Below are 2,366 nucleotides of genomic sequence, written 5' to 3' on the forward strand. Positions count from 1 at the left end.
TGAGCAACGATGAAATCTTTTACAATTTCTTCAAAGCTCGGGTTTGGCGGTACAGGTTGCATAGGTTGATTTGTTCTAGGGGCTTGGTAACCTTGTTGTCTCGGAGGTGCGGTATTTTGAATAGGGTTATTATTTTTGTAGGAGAAGTTTGGGTGATTCCTCCATCCAGGGTTATATGTGTTAGAAAATGGGTTCCCTTGGGTATAGTTCACTTGCGCAGTGTTGGTTTCATTTAACAGATTGCATTCGGCGGATTGGTGTCCTTGCGTTCCACATATCTCACAATTCGGCGAAACTGCGGCTACAGTATTCGGAGTTGTACACATATGTTCGACTCTAAGGGCCAACGCGTCCATTTTAGCCTGCATCATATCTATAGAGCTTAGCTCATGTATTCCTCCTTGGGCTTCCTTCTTTTCCACTGTCGCTCGTTCTACTCCCCATGATTGATGGTTTTGGGCCATATCCTCGATAAGGGCACTAGCTTCAGGGTAAGGTTTATTCATCAGTGCGCCACCAGCGGCAGCGTCGATGGTCATCTTAGTGTTATAATGAAGTCCATTATAGAAGGTTTGGATGATTAGCCAATTCTCTAAGCCATGGTGTGGGCATGCTCTTAATAGTTCTTTATATCTCTCCCAGGCTTCGAACAACGACTCTCCTTGGAGTTGGGTAAATCTAGTTATAAGGTTTCGAAGAAGAGCGGTCTTACTTGGGGGAAAATATCTAGCAAGAAAAACTTTCCTAAGGTCATCCCAAGTTGTTATTGAATTGGGTGGAAGGGAATCTAACCATGATAGAGCTTTATCTCTGAGGGAAAAGGGAAATAATCTTAAGCGTATCGCCTCAGGAGAAGCTCCATTGGTTTTAAAGGTGTCTGCTAACTGAAGAAAGTTTTTTAAATGTTGGTTTGGGTTATCAGTAGCGAGACCTGAGAATTGTCTCTGTTGCACTAATTGCAGCAGGGATGGTTTAAGTTCAAAATTATTGGCTGGGATAACGGGGTTTACTATACTGGAACTAGGTTCCTCGTTTGATGGTTGGGCGAAGTCCTTAAGAGGTCTTCGGTTTTGTTCTTCGGCCATAGCTATCCTATTCCTATGGAAAAATAAACGTGCGCGAGCGTAACGTTCAGGTTCAGCTAGAGGGTCTACTAAACTTCCGGCACTGCGAGTCTTTCGCATTGACCGGTGGGTAACAACCTTAGTCTAAACGGTATAACTACAGGGTAATGAAATTTGACGAAATTGGTCCCCGGCAACGGCGCCAAAAACTTGATGCGTGTTTTTCGCAAGTGTACGAATCACGTCAAAGTAATATAAAAGATTATCGAATCCACAGAGACCAAGTGTCAATCTATCAAACCTGTTGTTATGGTGTGTATCTAAGGCAACTATTTTTAAGGGTTTTAATAAGGGTGCAATGGTAAATAAAATTATAATTTTAAATAATAAATAAAGACAGGCTCGAATGTAATTCACGCAATCAATGATAATCCAGTACTTGTTAGTGGAACTACTTATGGGCAATGTTTTCTCCTTTGAAAAGAACTAATTTAACAGGAACTGTCGCTTTCGCGTATTCAGAACCGAGTTGTACTCTCTAATCAACCCCTCCTATTGTCACGGATAAAAAGGTGCGTACTGCGTTAGAGTAGTAAACCTATTTTTAAGAAATATAGTATCTTAACTAAGTTGAAAAGTATTTTAACCTGGACTTCTTAGCAAAAAGAGGTTCTTACGAACCAGAGTTTAAACTTCCTAACGCGTCCGAAAATCGTTTTAAAATCTCTTTTCTTTTTAATCTAAAATCTCCTAGTAAACTAGACAAAGCGCTTTTGGCTGTTTTTGAAATAGTTAAAAACAATTACTTGAATTGAAAGATAAAATAGCCCTTAGGTGTTTCCACGAACAATTATACTGATTACTGGTTTAATTACGATCCTTACATTCTAACCTTTATAGAATTACTTAGACATGATAAAGTAAATATTCTTTTTTATAGTTTTTCATAAAAGTAATTTAAAGCGAGTGCGGATAATAAACAAAGTAAAGTGCGAGTGCAGGAAATAAACAACGTAAATGTGCGAGTGCAGGAAATAAACAACGTAAATGTGCGAGTGTAGGAAATAAACAACGTAAATGTGCGAGTGCAGGAAATAAACAAAGTAAAGTGCGAGTGCAGGAAATAAACAACGTAAATGTGCGAGTGCAGGAAATAAATAAAAGTAAAATACGAACTTGAATTAAAATGGCGGCAGGATTAACTTCCTCCAGAGTGCTCCAAAACTCGAACCACAGACAGATTACAGACTCGATCACTCGATTGCAGAGGCACCCCGATGTGGAATGGCAACTGCTTTATAA

The 2,366-nt window shown here is 39.5% G+C and overlaps 1 non-coding gene across 1 annotated transcript; it reads left to right on the forward strand.

Annotated features, from left to right (window-relative positions):
• The first annotated feature begins 594 nt into the window (after positions 1-594).
• Positions 595-701, forward strand: LOC127134207 (small nucleolar RNA R71). Its single transcript, XR_007807962.1, has one exon. It is a non-coding gene; the product is annotated as a small nucleolar RNA R71 (small nucleolar RNA).
• Positions 702-2,366: the final 1,665 nt, after the last annotated feature.

The sequence above is a fragment of the Lathyrus oleraceus genome, chromosome 3, assembly GCF_024323335.1.
Source record: "Lathyrus oleraceus cultivar Zhongwan6 chromosome 3, CAAS_Psat_ZW6_1.0, whole genome shotgun sequence".
Lineage (NCBI taxonomy): Eukaryota > Viridiplantae > Streptophyta > Magnoliopsida > Fabales > Fabaceae > Lathyrus > Lathyrus oleraceus.